Genomic DNA, 26,004 nt, shown 5'->3' with positions numbered 1-26,004 from the left:
TTAAAAACTTAGAGATGAAAAGAAGCAAAATGTTTTCTTTGATGTGATTCCTAATACATTGAGTGATGTGAGTGTTGATCGAGTTCCAACAAAATTTGAAGAGTTACTCACTAAGTAGAAGGAAATTATTTCAATGAATGTACCTAATACTTTACCACTAGTACAAAGTATACTTCATTGTAGGGACCTAACTCCTAGAGCTATTTTGATGAATAAAGAACCTTATAGATTGACACCGATTGAGAATGAAAAATTTAATAGGAAAGTACATGAATTGTTGCAGAAAGTTTTGATCAAAAAGAGTTTGAGTCCATGTGCATTACCTATTATATTGGCATTGAAAATAATAGAGAGTGGAGAATGTGTAGTGATTGTAGAAAAATCAATATGATCTAGTGAATCATAGGTTTTCTATGTCAAGAATAGATGATATAATGGATTGCTTAAGTGGTTTATGATGCTTTAACAAGATTGATTTGAAGAGTGGCTATCATCATATTAGAATCAAATAAGATGGTGAATGGAAGATTTCTTTCAAAAAAAAAGAGGGTGTGTATGAGTGATTGGTTATGCCTTTTGGTTTGACTAATGCACCAAGTACTTTTATGAGCTTGATGAATAAGGTTTTTAAGAAATTCATGGGTAATATTTTTATTAATTGTTTTTTTATGATATACCTTGATAATATTTTGATATTCAGTAAGTCTAGAGAAGAAAATTTGTTTCATATTAGGGAAGTGTTGGAGAGATTTTAGGAAGAGAAGTTGTTGATTAATTTGAAGAAATTGTGAACCTTGGTTTTGTGATATTTGTTGATGGTTTGAAGATGGATCTTGAGAAGATAAAAGCAATTTTTGATTGGCCTGCACCAAAGTATGTTGGGGAACTTAGATAATTTCATGGAACATAAATTTTCTATAGAATTTATGGAATTTATGTTGATCTCTAAGCCTATGTTGTCTCTTAGTATCCAAAAACGTAGTCATTTACTAGGAAAGATTATATAGTCATCACTACAAAAAAAAAAGGTGTGCACTTCAACCAATCATAAAATTAGATATAAATGGTAAAAGATGATGAATTGTAAACCATTGATCAAGATCTAGAACCTTTATATAACATATATTTAAGTAATATTCTAACTCTAGAATAAATATGCATGAATGAATGAAGGAATGATTGGGTATAAGAACATGTGAAGAAGAGAAGACTAAGTTTGAAAGAAGATCAGACAAAGGAAAATCATAGCAGTGAAGGACTAAACAAAGATATCAAGTTATGAGATCAGATAAGAGATATAGAAAAGAGGAGACCAAGACCAGCTTATAGAGAAAACTGAGGGTTAGATACTAAATTAGTTACTACTAATTGAGTTAGGGTAAATCTATTAATAGAGTGTTTTTAATAGACCTATGTAAACCTCCTAACAGAGCCCTTACTTCATTGTGAGTGTAAAATCCTTTAATAAGGTGAGACCTAACAATCTCTAAAGATTTTAACATGGTAGACCCTTCATAGGTCAGATCATGTCATATGATCAAACATTGTAACCCTAATAGGTTAACTTTATTGTTGCAATAGTAAATATTTGTGGGTTTCATCCCCACCTCAATTTTACATTCACAATGAAGTGTTTCTTGGTTACCAAATCTTTGTGTTATGTGTTGAATATTTCATGGATGTAATGTATTTTATTTATGTTTTAATGTTATCATTTTAATGATAGATCTATTGTATGAGATGAGTTAGGTGTTAATTCATTAACTTGGTTTTGAAAATAAAAGTTTAAGATCTTGATTCACCCCCACCCCCACCCCCTTCTCAATCTCTTGTTTCCCATTAACCCTTTCCAAAAATTTCATCAAAAAATTTAGTTTAATTTTTAATTCTATGACTAAGACAATGAGAGGACATAAAAAGGAATTCAAGTGGACACATGGAGATGATAAGAGTTTTGAGACTTTGAAACAGAAGGTTGTTGAATTACCTATGTTAGCTTTCCCTAATTTCAATAAATTATTTCAAATGGAATGTGATGGAAGTGGTGCTATGCAATTATAGCTCTATTGAGTCAAAAAGGTAAACATATTGCTTTTTTAAGTGAAAATTTGAATGATGCTAAAGGAAGTATTATATATGATCAAGAGTTCTATTTTATTGTTTAGCTTTGAATAATTGGAAACATTATTTGGTACCTAAAAAATTTGTGTTGTATATTGATCATAAGGATTTATGATATTTTGAAAGTGAACATAAATTGAATCAAGGGCATATGAAGTGGGTTGAGTATTTGATGATTTTTGCATTTGTGATCAAGCATAAAAGTAGAGTCACTAACTGAGTTGCAGATGCATTGAGTAGAAGGAGATATTTGTTGACCAAGATGAAGGTGCAAGTTTTTTTTTTTGATTATATAAAATCTTTGTATAAAACTAATTCTAATTTTTATAAGAAGTGGAGAGTGTGCAGAGAGCTAACTTTGTTAGATCAACCAAGTATGAAGATCATTTCATTCAATAATGTATTTTGTCCAAAGAAATTCATTTATGTATACCAAGGGATTAATGAGAGTTAATTTTCTAAAGAAAAAACATAGTAGTGGCTTGGAACGACATTTTGATAGTGATAAGACATTTATTTTTTTCAAGGAGAAGTATTCTTGGTCTCAAGTGTATAAGGATGTTTAGAAGTTTGCGAGTTGTGGAGTTTGCCAAGTTGCAAAAGGAGTAAATTAGAATACTAGATTGTATACACCTATTTTTGTACCTAAGAAACCTTGGAGTGATATCAGCAACAATTTTATTCTTGGCTTACTGAGGATAGTAAGATAGAATGATTCTATATTTTTTGTTGTAAATAGATTTTCCAAGATGGAACATTCATACCTCATAAGAAGGCTTGATATATTGTGCATATTATAGATATTTTCTTTAAGGAGATTATCAGATTGCAAAGATTACTGAGGAGAATTATCTTTGATAGGGATAGTGAGTTTATTTGTTACTTTTGGAGGACTTTGTGGAATAAACTGGATATTGAGTTAAAGTTTAGTTCTACATTCCATCCATGGGTTGATGGATAGACAAAATTTTAAACAAAAGTTTGGATAATTTGTTGAGATGCCTAGTTGGAGAAAACTAATTTCTATTGATTTCCACATTTTATTGATTTAATAATTTGTGGAATAAAATAAGTGTAAGTTATGTTGTTATCTTATTATATAAGTCCCCATGAAAATTAATACCTAGGTCATGACATTAGTATAAAAGGAAGGAAACTTTACAAGATTAAAAGGGTGAAGCTGAAAAGGTACCACTATTCTTGGAAGTGGAATTTATTTTTATCAAACTATAAGCTTTCATAAAGACTCTATTCCAAAACTTTGGGATGAGGTGTTGCAATAGATCATGAGGTATCCAAAATTATAAGGTTGATATTGTTAGATTGTGGTGACTAATAGGAAAGTATTATACATACTTGTATAAAAGAGCTTAGGGTTAGGCATTGTTATATAGTTGTGATGCAAAATTGGTTCTTGTGGTGGTATTGAGTTGTAAGAGATTATAGATTGTAATCAAGTTATAATCACTAGATCATAATAATATCAGACTTGTTGTTTGGTGGATGTAGCCCAGGGATTGGGTGAACCACATTAAATTTTGGTGTCTTGTGTTCTTTTCTATGTGATCTATTATTTTCAATTATTGGTTATATTTGCATGTTATTGTTATTTCTATGCATGGTTTAATCCTAAAAAGTGGTATCAGAGCAAGGTTTTTTTTTCAATTATCCTTTGTAGGAAAGTCTCACGGTTGAGTGTCAGTATCATGGTTGACTAGTGTTGAAAATCTGATTGAAAAGCTCATTGATGAAGATCAAAGAGGAAGATTGTTGCAAAGAAGGAAGATTGTTGTTAAAAGAATGTTTTTAATCATTGTTTTTTCATTGATGTCAAACCTGCTATTTGTAGGAATGACATTTACTTATAAGATCCAAGTACTATCACTTAGTTGATTAATGAAGAGGATTTGATCAATAAGATGTAACAAGAGCACCTAAGGGAAAGGTTGAGTTATGATGTTGTAATAAAGTGCAAGGATCAGTTAACACAATGGTTAAAAGATGCATTGATAACATGCTCAAAGATACGGAGGTTGGTCACACTTAGAAACATTGGAAGAAGAAGTTGTAACAAGGTTGACTACAAAGCTTAAACTAAGATCATTAGTGGATGTTGAGCAAGTTAGTTAAAGCCAAGAAAATTCTTAGTTGGAGTTGAGTAACGGGAAATCTTAATTGGTGCCAAGTGATCTTCAGATGCCAAGCATTAAGAAAAACATAGTTGATGCCGAGTAACACAATATGTGTTGAGCACTAGTATTTCAATAGTGCCGAGCTGCTGCATTATTTTAAATAATGAAGATTCACCAAACCTGAGCCAAAAAAGTGGTTACCTAGAATTTTTTGAACTAGTTGGAAGATAAGGATGATGAACTGGTGGCACAAAATTCTATGTAAATCATTTTAAAGAAAATTCAAGAGGATTATTCAAAAAGTTTCTAGAGGAAAAAAAATATGGGTTAGATGCAATGAATCCTACCTAATCCATACGAATTGAAATCAAGAGGAAGGAAGAACTGAGCAGGAAAAGAACTCCAAGACTTCTATTTAAGGAGTCATAGACCAAGAAGAAAATGCTACTGATGTTGTTGTTGCCAAAGAGCCAAATTGTGAAGTAGTTAGAAGGGTGTCAAGAAGAAGGCATCTAAGAGAAGGAAGAGCGTAGAGGCTCTGCTTCTACAAGTGGTCAATAAGAGATGATTGCATTGGTACATTGAGCATGGAGACTCAAGGAGGCTAAGCTTGAAAGGAGACCAAGCTATCAGAGTTGTAGAGATTGAAGGCTAGGCAATGGTATGAGTTGAGAAGTGATCTAAGATCTACAAGTGAAGTTGTATGTTGTAGTCAGGTCAAAGATTTTCTAATATTCTCTAGCAATTGTATTAGATATGAAAATCCTATAGACTTAGGTTTTTTTTATAGCCATTTGTAAATCTTTTAATAGGGTGGCATTCCAAGTGAATGTACTAAAGTCCTCTAACTAAGCCCACTTCTAACAGGGTGGTTAAATCCTCTAACAAGGTCACATTTAACAGTGTGTTGTAAGCCTTTAATAGGGCAGACCTTTCACAAGGCATCACTTCAGAAGAGTGAGAATTGAATAGCATGTTACTGGTGGTTTTTCTCAAATTTGGTTTCCATGTAAATCACTATGGTATGTGTTGATTTCCTAAGTGTTATGCTTACATTTTGATTTACAGAAACTTGCTAGTTAGAATAGTTAAAGCTTGGATGAATGAATGAATGAATGGGCTCACTATACTTAGTGAAAAGTTTGAATAGGACATTCCTTAAATAACTGATTCACACACCTCCCCCCCCCCCCCCACCCCTCTTAGTTTTTATAAATAATTTCTAACAATTTGTATCAGAGCCATCTACTGATTTAGTCTCAAGGTACTAGAAGTAGGAAGATCAAGATGTCCAAGACAAAAGTTTCCAAGCTCAAAAAAGATAACTTAGTTGCATGGTAGAGTCTAATGAAATTGCACCTTGGATCAATAGGTGACTATACACAAACCTGAATTGGAATAGAAAATGTAAATCTAGAAGGACCTCTTACTGCAGATGATTTGAATAAAAAGGAGCACGATCAAGCAATGCTGGAGATTTCCTCTACACTTAATTATGCAGAATATGATGACATAAAAGACTGTGACACTACATTAAAGATGTGGAAAGCCTTATTAGATATCTATGGAGGAGATCAAAATGTCTAGAGAGAAAAGAGAGAAAGCCTAAGAGGAAAGTTTGATGACATGAAAATGGAGGAAGGTGAAAATGTTTCTCAATATGATGCAAGAATGAAAGAAGTGGTAAGTGCAATAAGAAGTCTAGGTGATCAATTGGAAGAAGAAACTATGATCAAAAAATAATTAAGAACTCTACTCCCTACTAATGCTATTAGAGTTTCAGCCATTCAAGAGCTAAGGTGTGTACAAGAAAACACACTAACCTTTGAAGGAATAGTGGGAAGACTTACAGCATTTGAATTGTCCAATTTTGATAACTATAGACCTAAGAACCTTGAATCTACTTTCAAGGCCAAGATGAAAATAAAATACACTGAGGAAGAGATATCAAGCAAGAAGAGAAGAAAGAGAAAGCATGCATCTAGTGATAGCAGTGCAGATGATGAAGATGTGGAACAGTTAGAAGCACTACTGGCTATGAGATTTCATAGAGGCAAAGGTAAATTCAAAGGTAAGCTCCCTATCATATGTTTCAATTACAATGAATTAGGTCATATTGCTGCAAGATGTACATGGAAGAAGAACTAAAAGAAGGAAACAAGTACAAGAACGAGAGAGAAGATGACATCAAAGACTACAAGGAGAAAGGAAAAAGATGCTACATTGTTGAAGAAGATTCTGATGAGAATGATGATGAAGTAATCTATGTGGCCATGAAGGATGAATTAAATAAAGATGAAGATGAAGCAAAAACATTGGCTCCATATGTGAACAAGAATGACAAGTGGATCATAGATAGTGGATGCTCACATCACATGATAGGAGATAAATGTAAGCTCATTACCTTTACTCAATATGATAGAAATAGTGTTAGATTTGGTAATGATGCTCCATGTCAAATAAAAGGAAAAGGCTCTATTAAAATCATAGAGAAAATTTCATGTGATAATGCATACTATGTTGAAGGATTGAACTACAACTTGTTGAGTGTATCATAGTTAGGAAATGTAGGTTGCAAAGTTGAATTTAGAAACAAAACTGCCAAGATCTATGACACTGATGGAAATCTAATAGGAAAAGGTGAACAAACTAGGAGTAATCTATTTTACCTAGATATGGAAGATGCAATATGTCTTGTTGTTAGACCTTATAATGTGTGGTTGTGGCATAAAAGGTTGTGTCATGTTAATTTTGATAATCTTATCAACATTAGCAAAAAGAACAAAGTCAGAGGGTTGCTCTAATGAAAGAAACCTAAAAACACAATGTGCAAAAAATGTCCAACTAGGGAAGATGACTAAGTCTAGATTCAAAAGTAAAACATACACTTCCAAAGAAGTACTAGAGTTAGTCCATACAGACTTATGTGGACCAATAGAAGTGCAAAGCTACCTAGGAGACAGATAAATAATGCTATTTGTAGATGACTATTCTAGGACGATGACTACTATGTTTTTAAAGAAAAAATTTGATGCATTTTTAATATTTAAGTGGTATTTGGCCAAAGTTGAGAAGGAAATAGGAAAGAAACTGAAATGCCTAAGGTCAGATAGAGGAGGTGAGTTCACATCAAAAGAGTTTGAAATATTCTGCAATGACAAAGGCATCAAAAGGAAAATATTAGCACCAAGAACTCCACCATAGAATGGTATTGTTAAAAGGAGGAATAGGTCAGTGATTGACTATGCTAAAACCTTGATGATGGAGAAAAATGTTGCACTAAAGTACGAGAGAGAAGTTGTAAGTACTACAATCTATACACTGAATAGAGTTCAAGTCAAGAAAAGTACAAATTTAATGGCTTTTGAATTGTGGTATGGTCATTCACCTAATGTTAAACATTTCAAAGTATTTGGATGTAAATGTTATATTCTTAAAGATACTAGAAATGGAAAGTTTGATGCAAATATTGATGAAGGCATATTCCTTGGATACTCCATTAGAAGTAAGGCATATAAGTGTTTGAACACTAACACTAACAAGATTGTGGAGAGTGAAAATGAAAATTTTGATGAGCATGCAAAAGTTCAAGTTGATGAAACTAAGCAATCAAAGGATTATATATCCTTTGTATACTTCTATGAAGGAATCACTATTGAAGACAATGCTACAAATCAAGTTGGCAGTCAACAACAAATTTCAGTATCAGCCGAGTCACAACCAGTAAATATCGAGTTGCATTCAGAAGTTGAGCTGCAGAATATAGAAAATGTAGATTCTAATTCTAAAAATAGTACAAATGAGAGAAATGATGAAGTGCTAGATGAAGAAGAACAAAATAACTCTAAAGCTAAAGGATCAAACATGGAAAGAGGGATAGAACCAAGGTTAGCCAAGTATGTGAGAAGACATCACCCTACAGATCAAATCATTTTTGACAAGGATGCCAGACCAATGACAAGGAATAGACTAAGGAATGAATCATGTCTGTTAAGCAAGGTTAAACCTAAAACAATGAAAGATGCACTAAAAGATGATGACTGGTATAAATCCATGGAAGAAGAGATAGATCAAATTGAGAAGAACAAAACATGGACCCTAGTTCCTAGACCAGCTGATAAGAATGTGATTGGTACCAAGTGGGTGTTTAGAAACAAACTTGATGAAAATGGTGAGGTAACAAGGAACAAAGCTAGACTAGTTTGCAAAGGACATGCATAAGAAGAAGGATCGGATTATGGAGAAATGTTTGCCCCTATTGCAAGAATGGAAGATGTAAGAACATTACTTGCATATGCTGCATATAAAGGTGTCAAAGTCTACCAAATGGATGTGAAGTCTACTTTTCTGAATGGTATACTGGAAGAGGAAGTCTACATAGAATAGGGATTTGTAGATGACAAGAAAAAGGACATGGTTTGCAAGCTGCACAAGGCACTTTATGGATTGAAACAAGCACCTAGAACATGGTATGAGAGACTGCACAAATATCTTATGAAGATAGGATTTGAGAGAATAGATGAAAATAGCAACTTGTACATCAAAGCTGGAAAAGGTAAAGACATTTTGATATCAAAAATCTTTGTTGATGATATAATATTTGGAAGAAAATATGTTATATGCAAAGATTTTATTGATCAAATGAAACATGAATTTGAGATGTCAATGTTGGAGAAATCAATTTTTTTGTTGGTTTACAATTACATCAATTGAAACATGGCATATTTGTGACCCAATCCAAATAAATCAAGGAGATACTCAAAACATTTGGATTAGAAGAGTTGAAACTAGTTACCACACCAATGGCAATAGGACATAAGTTATCCAAGAATGATGAGTCTGCTAAAGTGAATCAGACATTGTATAGATCAATGATTGGAAAGCTACAATATGTTATACATAGTAGACCAGACATTGCATTAGCTATTAGAATAGTGGCAAGATTTTCTTCAAATCCAAGAGAAAATCACTTAATGGCAATAAAGAGAATATTAAGATGCCTGAAAGGAACTAATGACTTTGGTTTGTACTACAAGAGGAGTGAAAAAATTGAACTAAAAGCCTACACTAATGCAGATTGTGGAGGTAACATTGATGATAGAAAAAGCAACAGTGGAGGAGCACTTTTCTTGGGAAAAAGGTTGATTACATGGACTAGCAAAAAGAAAAGTTGTACCTCATAGTCCATTGCTGAAGTTGAATATGTTGCAGCTGCTATAAATTGCACTAATATTGTATGGATCAAACATTTTCTGCAAGGTACGAAGGAAGAGGTAAATGAGCCTGTGATGCTTTATTGTGATAATACGAGTGTTATCAACATATCAAAGAACCCTGTAATGTATGTTAAAACCAAGCATATTGCAATCAAGTATCACTATGTAAGAGAGTTGGTGGAAGACAAACAAGTAAAGATGGAATATATTAGCTCAAAGGAACACATTGTTGACATCTTCACAAAGGCACTACCTAAAGATGCTTTTGAATATCTTAGAGGTAAGTCAGGGGTGATACCCCTAGCCAATGCTACTTGAAGAAAAAGCAAGAATGCCCTGCATCAAATGAGCTAATTATTAAAAGATTTTACACATTGATGCAAAGGACATTTCTTTAGGATTCATGCCTTAAGTAGTAGAAGTGTTGAAGTTCAAAATCAATCACAAGTAAGGTGACAAAGGGAGAAATTGAATGAACTTGTAAAAGCTACACTTGCATTTTAAGATGCTAATATGTCTTTGGCATTGTTGTCAAAGAGGGAGAAGCTGTGAGAAACTAATCAACAACATGTGTTCAAATGAAGATAGAGGGAGAAGTTGATAGAAATAATCAGAAGTTGATCAGAGAATTAGAAATGAAGCAATCAGTTAAGAGGGAGAAGTATAAATAATGGTATCAAGATAGTAGAAGGAGATGTGAAGTCACAATTTACTTTTTGGCATTTGACTTACTAACCTAGTTAGCTTGTGGTTGACTAGTTTAGTCTAATGGTTGATCAGTTTGGTTTGCCATCAATGCCAAAGAGGGAGATTGTTGGAAATCTGATTGAAAAGCTCATTGATGAATATCAAAGAGGAAGATTATTGCAAAGAAGGAAAATTTTTGTTAAAAGAATGTTTTCAATCATTTTGTTGTCATTGATGTCAAACCTACTATTTGTAGGAATGACATTTTCTTATAAGATCCAAGTACTATCACTTAGTTGATTGATGAAGAGGATTTGATCAACAAGATGTAACAAGAGCACTTAAGGGAAAGCTTGAGTTATGATGTTGTAATGAAGTACAAGGATTAGTTAAGACAATGGTTAAAAGATGAATTGATAACATACTCAAAGATATAGAGGTTGGTCACACTTAGAAACATTGGAAGAAGAAGTTGTAACAAGGTTGACTACAAAGCTTAAACTAAGATCATTAGTGGATGCCGAGAAAGTTAGTTGAATTCAAGAAAATTCTCAATTGGAGCTGAGTAATAGGAAATTTGAGTTGGTGCCAAGTGATCTTCAGGTGCCAAACATTAGGAAAATCTTAGTTGATGTCGAGTGATCTTCAACTGTTGAGCATCAAGAAAAACACAATTGATGCCAAGTAACATAGTATGTGCTAAGCACCAATATCTCAATAGTTTTGAGCTATTGCATAATTATAAATAATGAAGATTCACCAAATCTGAGCTGACAAAGTGGTTACCTTGAATTTTGTGAACTAGTTGGAAGATAAGAATGATGAGCTAGTGGCACAAAATTCTATGTAAACCATTTTTAGGCAAATTCAAGAGGATTATTCAAGAAATTTATAGAGGAAAAAAAATATGGATTAGATACAATGAATCCTACCTAATCCATACGAATTGAAATCAAGAGGAAGGAAGAATCAAGTGGGAAAAGAACTCCAAGACTTTTATTTAAGGAGTCATAGACCAAGAAGAAAATGTTGTTGATGTTGCTACTACCAAAGAGCCAAATTGTGAAATAGTTAGAAGGGTGTCAAGAAGAAGGCATCTAGGAGAAGGAAGAGCACAGAGGCTCTGCTTCTACAAGTGGTCAATAAGAGATTATTGCACTAGTACATTAAGCATGGATACTCAAGGAGACTAAGCTTGAAAGGAGGCCAAGTTGTCAGAGTTGTAGAGGTTGAAGGCAAAGAAATGGTATGAGCTGAGAAGTGATCTGAGATCTACAAGTTAAGTTGTATGTTGTAGTCAGGTCAAATATTTTCTAATACTCTCTAGCAATTGTATTAGATATAAAAATCCTATGAACTTAGGTTGGTTTCATAGCCATTTGTAAGTCCTTTAATAGGGTGGCATTCCAAGTGAACGTTCTAAAGTCCTCTAACTAAGCCCACTTCTAACAGGGTGGTTAAATACTCTAACAAGGTCACATTTAACAATGTATTATAAGCCTTTAATAGGGCAGGCCTTTCACAGGCCATCACTTCAGAAGAGTGAGAATTGAGTAGAATGTTACTAGTAGTTTTTCCCAAATTGAGTTTCCACATAAATCATTGTGTTATGTATTGATTTCCTATGTTTCATGCTTGCATGTTGATTTATAGTAACTTGCTAGTGAGAAAAGTTACTGCTTGGATAAATGAATGAATGAATGAATGGGTTCACTATACTTAGTGAAAAGTTTGAATAAGACATTTTAAACCTTGAATAACTAATTCACCACCTGCCCCCCTAGTTATTCTAAAGCATTTCTAACAAGTGGGAGTGATGGCAGACAAGGGTAAGCTAAGGGTTGATAGGTTTAATGGGAAAACTTCCAATTATGGAAGATGCAAATGGAAGACTATCTTTATCAGAGGGATTTATGAAAGTTGTTGGAAGGCAAAGCCAAGAATCAAGGATCTATGTCAAATGATGAATGGGATCTTTTAGATAGAAAGGAACTTGGAAGCATTCAATTATGCTTGGCACCATTAGTAGCATTTAATATTACAAAAGTAAAGATGACAGAAGAATTGATGCAAACCCTAGTGAAACTATATGAAAAGTCCTCTGCTTCAAACAAGGTATTTCTCATGAGGCGTTTATTTAGTATGAAAATGGCAGAAGGTGGATCCATTGTAGATCATTTAAATGAGTTTAAAATTATTACTAGTCAGTTATCTTTTGTGGATATCAATTTTGAAGAAGAAATTAGGGCTCTCTTGATTTTGTGTTCTTTGCCTGAAAGCTGAAACGGCTTAGTAATGGCTGTGAGTGATTTTGTTCTTGTATCTAGTACCCTAAAATATGATGATGTGATCGGTGTTATTTTAAGTGAGGAAACTCATAGGAAATCCTTAGGTGGATCTACATCAAGAAATGCTTTGAATGCACAAAGCAGGGGCAGAATGACTGAGAGAGGAAGTAATTTTGGAAATTGTGGGAAATCAAGAGGAAATTCAAAGGGGAGGAGGTCTTAATCAAGAGGACCAAATGACTGCTGGTACTATGGGAAACTAGGTCATAAACAGAAAGATTGCTCAAATTGAAAGAAAAATGAAGGAGATAAACTAGATGGAGACAAGAAGGCAAATGTGTTAAGTAACAAATCCAAAGAGGATGCTTTGCTTCTGTCTTTAGAAAGTGTTGATGATTCATGGGTTTTAGATTCTGGTGCTTCATTTCATGTGACACCTCATAGAGGTTATTTCATTGATTATGTCCAGGGGGATTTTGGGCTTGTTTATTTGGGGGATAATGAACCCTGTCAAATTGTTGGAAAGGGAAAAGTTAAGATTAAGTTGTAGACTAGGAATCATTGGCTACTACATGAGGTAAGACATGTTCCAAGGCTAAGTAGGAACCTTATTTTAGAAGGGCAACTTGGTGATGAGGGTTGCATAGTTACTTTTAATGATAAAAATTGGAAGGTTTCAAAAGTTTCCCTTGTAGTAGAAAAAGGTATGAAAGTAGCCACCTTATATCTTTGTACAGGTCATATTTTCCTTCTACTTTAATTGTTTTAGAAAAAAATGAATGTTTAGGAACAATTTTTGCAATTGAGCAAGGAGAACAAATAGCTGTTGTAGATTCTAATACAACAATGTGGCACAACAGACTTGGGCACATTAGTGAGAAAGGTATGAAAGTACTTAATTCAAAGAAAGTTTTACCAGGTCTAAAATATGTTAATATGTATTTCTATGAAAGTTGTGTGTATGGGAAAGAAAAAGAGAGTGAGTTTTATAAAGACTAGGAAGGAAAACAAAAAGGAGAAATTAGAGCTTGTGCATATCAATGTATGAGGACGAGATCAGGTATCTTCCCTTGGAGGCTCTCATTATTATGTTACATTTATTGATGATGCAACTAGAAATGTATGGGTTTATTTCCTTAGAAAAAAAATTGATATATTTCAAACTTTTAAGAAATGGAAATGCTTGATTGAAAATGAGACTAATAAGAAATTAAAATGTCTTAGATCAGATAATGGTGGTGAGTATTGCAGTCATGAATTTGAATATTATTGCTCCACTAATGGTATTCATAGATAGAAAACTGTTTGAAGGACTCCATAGGAAAATGGAGTGGTTGAACGCATGAACAGGACTATAATGGAGCATGCAAGGAGCATGAGGTTGCATGTTGGGTTGCCCTTACACATGTGGGTGGAGGCTATCAATACTGCTATATATTTGATTAATAGAGGTCCCTCTAGTCCTTTGGGTTGTGGTATTTCAAAGGAAGCATGGACTGGTAAGAACATGACTTATTCTTTTCTCAAAACCTTCAGTTGTGAAGCTTTTGCTCATATAGATCCTAAAAATAGAACCAAGCTAGAAGCTAAGTCAAAGAAATGTGTATTTGTTGGATATGGAATTAATGAATTTAGTTATAGGCTTTGGGATTTCGAAAATCATACAATTTTAAGAAGCGAGGATTTCATATTCAATTAGAAAGTGTTGTACAAAGATCTGTTGCAGCAACATGAGAAGAACGAAGATGATTATGTAGTGTTGGATGATACTCCAAAAGTTGATGTTCCAGCCATTCCTAGTGATGTGTGAAAATTGCAACAACAAATACCACACACACTAGTGAATGTTAGACAGTCAACAAGGAAAATTAGACCTCCTGAAAGATTCTCTCCCTCACTGTATTCAATTTTACTTACTGATGTTGCTGAACTTGAATGTTATGATGAAGCTGTGTAGGTGGATACTAAGATTTAGTAGGAGTCTGCAATGAAAGATGAAATGGAATCTTTGTTAAAGAATAAGACATGGGATTTATGAAAGTTGCTTGCAGGTAAAAGAGCTTTATAGAATAAGTGGGTTTATAGGTTGAAAGAAGAGGAAGGAGGTAAGAAAAGATTTAAAGCCAGGTTAGTTGTGAAAGGATTTGCATAGAAAAAGGGCATTGATTTTGATGAGATATTTTTTTTTGTTGTTAAGATGACTTCTATCCATACTATTTTAAGTCTTGTGGCTACTGAAGATTTTAATTTAGAGCAACTTGATGTTAAAATAGCCTTCCTTCATGGTGATTTGGATGAAGAGATATATATGGCTTAGCCATAGGGATTTTTAGTCAAAGGTAAGGAGAACTTAGTGTGGAAATTGAAGAAAAGTTTATATGGCTTCAAACAAGCACCTCGGCAATGGTATTTGAAATTTGACAGTTTTATGCATGAGCATGGATACAATAGTTGTCATTTAGATCATTGTTTTTATTTAAGAGGTTGGATGATGAAAATAGACATTATTTTATGTTTATATATTGATGATATGCTTGTAGTTGGGTCTAACATGGATCATATTAAAGGGGTTGAAATGCTAGTTAGCACGTGCATTTTCTATGAAGGATTTGGGGGAAGCAAAATAAATCCTTGGTATGAAGATTTGCAGAGATAGGAAGAACAAAACATTGATGTTATCTTAGGCTGATTATGTTGAGAAGGTGTTGCAACATTTCTCTATGGAGAATGCTAAAGCTGTCAACACAGCTTTACTTGGTCATTTGAAGTTGACTAAGGAGATGTGTCCCAAGATACATGAAGAGGAGGATAAGATGTCCAAGGTTCCCTATGCTTTAGCAGTAGGAAACTTGATGTATGCTATGGTATGTACTAGGCCAGATATTACACATGCAGTGGGAGTCATTAGCAAGTATATGAGTCATCTACGAATTGAGCATTGGAATGCAGTCAAATAGATTCTAAAATATCTGAGAGGAACATCCACTAAGTGTTTACACTTTGGGGGCTCTACTACTACTTTACAGGGCTATGTCAACTTAGATTTGGTAGGGGATATTGATGCCAGGTGAAGTACTATAGGTTATTTCTTTACTATTGGTGGGGCAGCCATGAGCTAGGTTTCTAGGTTACAGAAGGTTAATGCTTTATCCACTATAGAGGTAGAGTATGTAGTTGCTATAGAGGCATCCAAGGAGATGATATGGATTTAGTCTTTTTGGAGGAATTGGGACACCCTCAGAGGGACTATTGTTTTTTTACAGATAGTCAAAGTGTCATTCATATTGGCAAGAATATAGCTCTGCATTCAAAGACCAAACACATATAGTTGTAGTACCATTTCATTTGGTCAGTTTTGGAGGATGGACAGTTAAAGTTGGAGATGATACATACAAACTACAATCTAGTAGATATGTTGACAAAAGTCATAACAAGGGAGAAGATGAACTCCTCTTCAGCTTCTGTTGGTCTTCTAGACTGAACATGAATAAAAGAATAGTAGAGTCCAGGGTGGTTTGATCAAGTGGGAGCCTCATGGAGTAGTAGAATAGCTACAGGATCAGTCTCCAAGTAGGAGATTGTTGTATAGTGTGGAGCTTGATCAGTCCCCAAGTGGGAGATTGTTAGATTGTGGTTACTGATTAGGCTCCATAGTAAACAAAAGATATAAATTTTGTTTCTAATTAAATACTTTTTTATTCATAAACCATTTGAAATGGATGAATATTATAAGCATTATTTTCTCATTACTCATATATCTACAAAATTGAGTAAAATATATGTTTTAAACTAATAATTCAAGATTAACCTTATTCATTTATATTTATTTTAGTAGGTAATAGTCATCCAAAAATATTAAATGATGTGCCTTATTTTTAAAAAGATAGTTTGGTTATGGATTGTTCAAAATTGTCCCCTTAGGATGTCTATTGATAGAATAGGAGAGGAAAAGAAGAAAGAAATCTAGTTTTGAAAGGGATATCCTCCAAAAAAATAAGATAAATAATATAATGTGCTTAACAATTTCCCAAACAAAATTCTCTCTCTCTCTCTCTCTCTCTCTCTCTCTCTCTCTCTCTCTCTCTCTCTCTCTCTCTCTCTCTCTCTCTCATATTTGACTAAGATGGTCATCAAAGACTATTCAAATTTAAACATGCTAATGGGGGGTTAAAGGCTTAAAATAATTATATAGAAACTATATCCAAAAAAGAAGGCTATATAAACAATTGGTAAAGGTACTAAGGTCAAGAGAACAAAGATATTGAGTTAGAATTAACAATAGATTATATCTATTTTATGAAAAAGTAAAGAGAGACAATCAAGCTATAAGTATATTGGGATCTCCTTCGTTATGAGTATTCAATTTCTTGTCAATTTCTATAGGTTTTATATATTTCATATATATTTATCCTGATACTTTAATTTTTTATATGGAGTAAGACTTGTGTTATTTTGAAACTTATCAAAACCCCTTTATTTTCCCTTTCAAAATGATACAGGTAATTTTAATGTGTTGTAGTATCAACATAATTTATTTTTAATGCATAATTTTACATGTGAAAATCCACATATTTTTCAGTAAATTTGTCATGTGCCTAAGAAGAATTTACATTTAAACCAAATTTGTATCAACTTCAATGTATAAATATATCTTAAGGGGGTGTTTCTTCTTCTAAGATTTTCTTGTGGATTTGGGGTGTTCCTCGAAAGTGGATGTGGAGTTTTCTGATTGAGCCATCTACAATCTGAACTGTGAGATTGACTCTTATAGAGGCATAGTTGATTCTAGAGTTTTTGGTGGTAGAGGCTAGTTTTATCAAAGGGGATAGAACTTGGGTGGAGACTAAAGATAGAGTGGATGTTTGGTAGTTTCTTCCCCCAACTTTAAATTTGGGATCTTCCCTGCCCCTGTTGCTGTTGATGACCCCTTTGCTATTGAAGTGGGAAGGGAGTTTGTGGGGGGACTGAAGATTTTTGAGACAGATGACTTGAATCAATGGTTTTGTTGGCTATGAACTTATAGCTATAAGGGTGTAAGAAGAACAGGCTACCTATTGCTTGTGATTTTTTTTGGGCCTTTTGAGGATGAGTTTTCCTCTCCCTCTTAGTCTCTTTTTATCCTGTGACTAGGTGGTTGCTATTAGTTTTAAAGGGCTCACTTGGGTCCTTTGTTCTTTCTTTTGGGTTGAGATTGTAGCTAGTGTGAGGGTTTGTCTCATGTTGATCCTTAGCATTGCAAACTATGGTCGGTGGATTTGCCACATTCAAACCTTTTTTTTTGATAGATGAAGACCTTAGTTGATATCTCTATGGATGTCCTACACTAGTGTTGTTAATTTCTTGTTTAATAGTTTCTAGTGTGCTTTGTTTGTACCTTGGGTCAGCACCCTCTTGCTTCTTTTTAAATTCAAAATCTTAGGTTAAAAAATCCATAACTAAGTCAATAATTAAAGAATTTGTAAAGAAAAATATTTTTTTTAAATCATAGATTTATTGAAATGGCTAAATAGAACCCTCAAATATAAATCTCAGAAAGGAACAAACTTATTGTATCTAAAAATCTATAATTTGTTATTCATAAATTATGGTTCATAAAAAATTTTGAATGATACTTTCACTTGAACAAGAGTTCCTACTTCAAAAAATTGAAAAGAATAATAAACATGACAAAGAAATCACTTATACTTTAGTAAAATCAATTAATCTATGCTTAATATTTACATCATGTCTCTATTTTTTCAAATAGAAATTGATGGGTTGCACCCATTGAATTGAAATATTAAAGATTATAATATTCTAAAAGGCCACAAAAACTCATGAACAAGCTTCACCAATACAAGACCAAAATAACATCATTATTTTTTACTCCTAATACTACAGATCAAAAAAACATTCATTTCTTACTACAACCTTAATGACAACCCACAAGAAAATGAGCTTGCATATTGAAAATTGTATCACTCTTCTTCGTACTCCTTTACATAATTATCCAAATATTTTCCTTCAATCCCTTATCTTACCATATCTACTAAACCTACAAGGGTTATTTTTCCCCAAACCAAAAGTTTCCAAAACTTATAATTGTCTAAGTTATCTTCTTACTTGTAGAAAAATATAATGCCCATCATCATGTTCTAGTGGGGGTGGACAATCAATAGCCTAGAGGACAAAATTTTCAAAATAGACAAATGATTCTAATGTAGGAGCATCTTGGGTTTTCTTGGTGACTACTTTGGAGTTCATGGGAAGAGGTTCAATAGTTACTTTGGAGGGTCCTTAGACTGGTACTCAGTCGAAGAAGGATTTTTTCTTAGCATGGTCTAGGAGCTTAGCATGGTCTATAGAGCTCAACATGGTCTAGGAGCTCAACATGGTCTATTGTGTTGGGAATGTACTAAGAGTTTAGCAGTGCTTGGGAGTTTCATGCACTTGGCAGCCTATTGGTGCCGAATGGAGTTCTTGGTTGTAAACTTGGGGCTTGTCCTAATTATTTTTTGTGTGGTTATCGCATGTTAACTATGGGTTAATATGACGGTTAACATTTTTTATTTAATGTTTTTTGTAAGCTGACTTGTGGCTTAAATATACATTTAATGCAAGGGGTTTATTAATTTGTATTTGTTAGGCTAACTTATGGCTTAGTTGGGTATAAGTAAGAGGTATTATGTAGTTATTTATTCATTCATTCAGAAGAGTGAGTCTGGAGAGTAGCTAAAGAGTGAGATTTCTTGAGTTTGTGGATAGAAAGCTAAATGTGAGGTAGTTTACAGCAGGGTTGTGGTGGAGTTTCACATTTGTGAGAAGAGCTAGTGTTGCAATTTAGAAACAAGGAGGTTGCTTAGTGGCTTACAAGCACAAGTTGAGATCTTGGAGGTTTCTACTAGATTGTTGTTATGTTACAGATCTAGGCTAGCTAGGATTGAGTTGGATCTTGAGGGATCTTGTAGAATTTTTTTGTAATTGTTGTTGGATTTAGCCGTAACTCGGAAGGCCTTACAAATAGGTATATTGCATGTAAATAGTTATTATATGAATATAGATTTTTGATTTGGTATCATATCTTGAATTTACATAACCTTTGGGGATTCTCCTACCTTTCACAGTATTAGGTGGTATTAGAGTGAAGATTGTTCTTGAGTTTGTAGACAAATCGCCAAATTTAAGGTAGTTTATACTAGGACTTCTATAGAGAGAAGTTGATCTAAGAAGATTTTGATCTAGTGGTGTATTGTTCTTTCTCAAGTCCTATATATCTTGGTTGTGAGGTGGCAAAGCATGATTCTGACTTACAATTGCAAAGGGCTTGTAGATAGATCGATGGATGCAAAGATGAAAGACTAATCTTATTGAGGCATGATTGAGAGAGTATATGGATTGCAGATCCATGGTCCTAGACTTGTGATGTGGTTCCTAATTATTCTTGTGAGGGGGTAGGTTGCGATTTAACTTGTAAAAAATTTAGTTTTATCATAAGGAGTGAGCGAAAGATTTTTTATATAGAGTTTGTGAAGATCTTGGGAGATGGTTCCAAGAGGATTGGACCCTATGATGATTTTGAATCTTTGTGATGTGGTGGACAAGAGGTTTTCTGAGATGTTTGCTTGATTTGAAGCTAGATTGTTTGATTGAGTTAAGGATGGGATAAGGAAGGAATTCCATAGATGTTTTTGGATTTAGAGTCTACCAATTTGGAAGAGATTTGTCTAGTTGGTTAGAAGACTTGTTCAAGAGAGAAGATGGAATAACAAGCTTCAAGTGGAAGAGGTTGGTTTTGTTGATCAATTTGTGGAGTCTAATACAGAACTTGCATAGAAACTTGAGGCTATTGTTGAGGATATTCCTAATATTGTTGATGGTAGAATGGAGATTGGTTTTGATGATCATTTGGTTGGGTCTGACATGGAGATTGTAGAGCACTTGGTCATGGATGACCCAGTTGTTGTTAGTGATGAGTTGCATGTTATAGAGAATCTTGTTGTGAGCAATAAGATTATTGGTGTTTTGAGTTTGGCATGTGTTGATGGAGATCTTCATATTATTGATGATGTGGAGTTTTTTTATGCCAATTTGGATTCACTAGTTGCTAGTGTGGATGCGAAATTGTTGATGAAGCATTATGTTCAATTTGTTCCTAGGAGTGAGCATGTTGATTGGGTGGTTGAGATTCTAGTGCTTGATAGAATGATGTAGATATGGATGATGTGTAGATTGGTTTTTTTGTCCCTATTGGATTGGAAGCCTTTAGTGAAGATGAATATGGTTGTTGATCTTTCTTTGGGCATCAAAGTGTGGGACACACTTTTCTATTTACCTAGGGAGTCTGATACATGAGTATCTTAGGTTTTCTCAGTGACTAATTTAGAGTTCATGGGAGAAGGTTCACTAGTTTCTTTGGAGGGTGCTTGGACTAGTACTTAGTCAAAGAAGGACTAGTGCTCGGCATGCTCTGGGAGCTTAACATGGTCTATGGAGTGTAGCATAGTCTTGGAGCTTAGCATGTTCTTGGAGCTTGGCATGGTCTATTGTGCTTGACATGTATTGGGAGTTCAGAAATGCTTGGGAGTTTGTTGTCACTTGGCAATCTGTTAGTGCCGACTAGAGTTCTTGGTTGTAGACTTGGGGCTTGTCCTAAGTATTTTTGTGTGGTTATTGCATGTTAATTGTGGGTTAATGTGAGGGTTAACATTTTGTTTTTAATTTTTTTGTGAGCCAAATTGTGGCTTAAATGTGCATTTAATGTAAGGAGTTTATTTAATTTGTAATTTCTAGGCCAACTTGTGGCTTAGTTGGGTATAAGAAAGGGGTCTTGTAGAGTCTTTTATTCATTCATTCATCATTCATTTAGAGGAGTGAGTCTAGAGAGTAGCTAAAGAGAAATATTTCTTGAGTTTATGAAAAAAGTGCCGAATGTGAGGTAGTTTATAGCAGGATTGTGGTGGAGTTGTGTATTTGTGAGAAGAGCTAGTGGCTATGGTTTAGAAATAAGGAGGTTTCTTGGTGGCTTGCGAACACAAGTTGAGACCTTCGAGGTTTCTACCAATTTTTTGTTATGTTATAGATCTGGGCTAACTAGGATTGAGTTGGATCTTGAGGGATTTTGTAAAACTATTTTGTAATTGCTATTATATTTGGCCGTAACCCAGAAGGCCTTACAACTAGGCATATTGCATGTAAATAGTTATTATATGAATATAGATTTTTGATTTAGTATCAAATCTTTCATTGTTGTTATCTTGTGTTATGTTTTCATTGTGTGTTTACTTGTTGGGGGCTAGGACATCTCCTTTGGGGATTCTCCTACCTTGCACTATGTCAAATTCCTATCCTTAAAAGATTTTTGAAGGGTCTTAATACACAATTTTCATCTCAAGATTGAATATGTCTTCTCAACTAAATAATGATGAAGGAAAAAAATCATTCCATCAAGTGGTGTCATATTTTTTTTAATGTATTGAGTAGCTAAATGCCCAATAATGAATAATTTATAGCATCAAGAAAGGATTTCATCGTAGTCTTCCAACATCCATGTTTGATAGTGATCTAGATATCCTAAGAGAGTTATTTGGTGGTATCCACATTTACTAATATACACGTAAATGTGTTGTGTAAATAATTTCAAAAACTCTCATCAACCCCCAAGAATTTTCCCAAAAAGATACCAATTTCTTCAAAATGGGAATCAAACCAAAATTATTGTGGAGAGTTCATAAGTCCTACACATATTGGAATCATAGACAAGGCCACAATAGATAGATCAAAGGAAACATGCCAAGGATTCAATGTAAGTAAATATTGGTCATAGTATTACATGTAATTAGAAAGAATAATGTGGTGATCTTGAGAGTTTTCACAAACAACTATGTGGAACCACACATAAAGAGATAAATCTAGCAATCTCTTTCAAAATGGGCCACAATTTTTTATGATCCAATAAAGAAAATTTGTCAAAATCAGCCACAAATTTCTAAACCTTCCAACCAATTCATATTTCACGAGAAAAAAATTATTTTTATTTACCTATTTTAAATTATCATCTCCCAAACCCACATTTAGGTATTCTTGGTCGGTATTAAAGAAGGAGGTGCACTATGAAACCTCTAATTTGATTTGGGAAGTGAGATCTATTATAATCACCCCTTCTAGGATCTTTTTCATGTCATCCTTAAGAAAATTTATTCATCTTTATCACCATACACTATGTTATCCCATTTTTTCTAGCTTTTACATGGGCCAAGTGGTTAACACATTGATTCCATATTGCCTACTCCCATTACTAGCGAGGTACAAGGAAACATTGATATACCCAAACCCCATATCTTCTCACCATCACACATACACCCCTAAGAAATAGTAGAAGGGAGACATTGTAGAAGGGGCCTAGTGGAAAATCTTAAACCATATCTTGCATGTGTCCCCTTAATGATTTACTCAAAAGGGGGCTAAAATGAAATGAGTTCCTGAGGTCAAGAAATCATTCGAAGATATCAAGGTAGCCATTTCCATGGCTGCAATATCAATAAGTCTTGATTACAACCTTCCCTTTAAGATATATTCCTTCACCTCAGAACATTCATTTGCTACAATCCTAACCTAGAAAAGGGAGAAGGAAGATGAAAGACCTATTGCTTTTATGAGCTGCCCTCTAAGAAATGCCAAGTTGAACTATTCCAACCTTGATAAACAATCTTTCGCCTTGATTAAAGTGGTAAAGAAGTTTCATCATTACATACTAAGGAGAAAAGTGTATGCTATTGTACCAAATCCAATAGTAAAGACATTATTGATGAAAAATGAACTTGGTGAAAGACAAGGTAAATGGATGGCAATATTGCAAGAATTTAATTTAGAGATCCAACCCATGAGATTAGTCAGGGGTCAAGGATTATCAAGAATGATAGCTGATAACTAGGTTGGCAATGAAAATAAATTTAAGTTTGAGAAAGAGACAGATATAGAAGATCAAAAGAAAAGGATAGTATCTCAAATTGACATTGGTCAAGGTGTAGTAAGGGATTTCTGGTATCAGGATATCGTTTACTATCTTCTATAGAATCGGTGCCCTAGTTGGATGAATAGTTCACAACATAGAGGACTTAAAATGAAGTGTGAGTCCTCTATGCTACATGATAACAAGTTGTACAAAAGGAACTATGAATGGATCTACCTAAAATGCTTAGGACGTAAGGAAGTGAAAGAAGTCCTAAAACAATTTCATAACAAGTATGGTACAAGGCACAGTTTGGCAGAAGAAACTACTCATATGATTATAAGATTAGGTTCTTTTTGTCCCACAATATTCAAGGACACTTTTGAACATGTATGTTCTTGTCATATTTACCAAACTAGACCCAACAGAGAAAGACACCTAGCAATGCTGCTACAACCCATATACAACGTATACCCCTTCACAAAATGGGGGTTGGATTTCATTGGTCTAGTCAATCCACCATCATCTATTGGACACACTTACATTCTTACAACCACTATTTATTTTACAAGATGGACAGAAGTAGAAACTTTTAAAAATTGCACTGCTAAGGTAGTAATGAACTTCTTGGAGGAACACATTGTTACTAGATTTAGGATGCCATTCACTTTAGTGTACAATAATGGATCAGCTTCTGCATCAGTATTCTTGATGTAATGGGGATTTGAAAATTAGGTTATTATCAAGTTCTCCTCAAATTATTATCCACAAGGGAATGGTGTGGCAAAATCTACAAACAAGAACTTGATTTTAGTAATAAGGTGGTTATTAAAAGAGAATCCTAAAGATTGGCATACACAACTCAAATATGATTTATGGACAGATTAAGTTAGGGTCAAGAACACTTTGGGGACATCTCCATATTTGCTCATCTATGGACAAGAACCATTGTTCTCGCTTAACCTCAAGATTCTTGTTTTGAAATTTATGAGTGGATATGCTAAAGATGCTAACAAAGTACAAATTAGATTGATGAATCTTTTAGAGATGGATGAGAAATGGATAGCTACATAGGAGCACATGGCTAAATATCAAGTTTTTGGGAAGAGATGGTTTCACAAGAGGGTCACAACAAAGTCCTTTAGGATTTCTAACCTTGTTCTTCTTTGGGATAAGGAAAAAGAAAAGCTAGGTAGCCATACCAAGTTTCAACACTTGTGGATTGGTACTTATTAGATTATAGAAATTCTCAAAAAAAATACTTTTAGGCAATTTTTGAAACATTATTTTGAAGCCTAGGAGACCCAAAATAAATAAATAAAATATAAATAAAAAAATTTTTAAAAAAAAATTAAAATAGTTATCTTTTATTTTCTACAAGTGTGTTTTCTTTTAGTTGTGTGTTTTCTTTCAGTCGTTTGTTTTCTTTCAAAGTTGTGTCAGTCCAAGGGGGTAAGGTGCACTTGAGATTTTATCTTGACATATATTACTAACTACTCTTTTAGTTTCAATTTCAAGAAGAGGTATTTCTTTGTCAAAGAATTTGGATGATTGTGTGTCTTATACCAACTGAGGAATGGATGTTTCTTGTAGTAATAGGGGGAATTTTAGTTTTGAGTTCAGGATTCTAGACCCACAATTTCTCAACACTTTGCGAATTTAAAGATTGATCATCGTAGGTGTTTTCAAACCAAGGTTGAAAGTAGTAAGGGATGATCCAAACTCCTATTGGTCAAATAGAGGGGTCTCCTCGAAGGATTGCTAAGATCCTTGTTTGGCGTGAGAGTTTCTAAAAAGTTCTAAAAGAGGAATGCAAGGGATGTTCACTAAATATTGAATCCAAGAAATGACACCAATGTCCTAGCTACAAAGTCTAAGTGTAGTCAGCATACAAAAGAAAATTTTACAAAAATAATTTTAAAAAGAAAAAAGAAAAAAGTGAAAAGCATGGTGTTAAGACTAAAGGACTCTAAAAGATCTAAAAGGGATAATCTAATAAATATATACAAATGAAAAATGTTGCTTCATCCAATAATTAAATGGTGACATTATGATCTACATGGAGTCACCAAAGGGATTACCAAGAAATTTAAAAGAAAAAGTGAGATCCCACTAAGAGCCCTCGAACTGATTCTCTCATATGGTCAAGCAAATGATCGACAAACGACTTTCATAGAGATTCTTGATGAATGTTCCAAGAGGGCTGGAAGATTGTTCCCAAGTTGTTAGTAGATTTTGATTGATCACATCCTAAGATGTTGAAGGAAATGAATACACTAAACACACACTAGGCCTACAAGGTTTGGATCCTAAAGTTTTGACTATGAAGTCATTCAAAATTTGCATGCAATGTTTGAGATTCATGTTGGTGTTTGACCCATGTTGAAAGAATGCTTGTTGATGAAGAAAATCCTTTTTTATTTCTTCCTTTGTTGGGGCTATTTTTTGTGGTTCCACAATGCACGCCCCATTTCCTTATGGAAATGAGGATCCCCTACTTTGTTTTTTATTTTTTTTGGGGCCCTAGTCTAGGGTCTGAGTCATGTTGGGGTCCCCCATGAACCCCTAGTTCACATTCTAGGTCCTAGCGGTGAAACCTTATTAACAAAAATTAGATTATCGAAGGAGATAAG

The sequence above is a fragment of the Cupressus sempervirens genome, chromosome 7 (assembly GCF_028749045.1).
Source record: "Cupressus sempervirens isolate cs-2001-9-10 chromosome 7, ASM2874904v1, whole genome shotgun sequence".
Taxonomy (NCBI): domain Eukaryota; kingdom Viridiplantae; phylum Streptophyta; class Pinopsida; order Cupressales; family Cupressaceae; genus Cupressus; species Cupressus sempervirens.
This window is presented reverse-complemented; position numbering follows the sequence as displayed.